We start from the raw sequence: 288 nt of genomic DNA, 5'->3' as shown, positions 1-288 counted from the left end.
TTAAAATACTTGGAGGTTCTTGCTGTGTTACCATGCTAAAAACCGTAAGTATAGGTAGAGAGATGATAGTTGTACTTTCTCTTCTTTCCAGTGGCCAACTTCTCCTCAGATCTCTTGAAGCTCGAGGAGTGCTGCCTTACACTTCCTGAAAAAGTCTCCCCCAAGTGCAGTACTTTGTGAGAGAAAGAACAAGAGAAGCAACAGGAAAGCAGGTACAACTGTCTTACTAAGTGAAAGGCCAAGTGCTGATGGAACAGGAGCAGTAAGCAGGGACCCGTGGAGCAACCA

Source organism: Phaethon lepturus, unplaced genomic scaffold, assembly GCF_000687285.1.
Source record: "Phaethon lepturus isolate BGI_N335 unplaced genomic scaffold, ASM68728v1 scaffold29180, whole genome shotgun sequence".
NCBI classification, from domain to species: Eukaryota; Metazoa; Chordata; class Aves; order Phaethontiformes; family Phaethontidae; genus Phaethon; species Phaethon lepturus.
Note: the sequence above shows the minus strand (reverse complement) of the source record.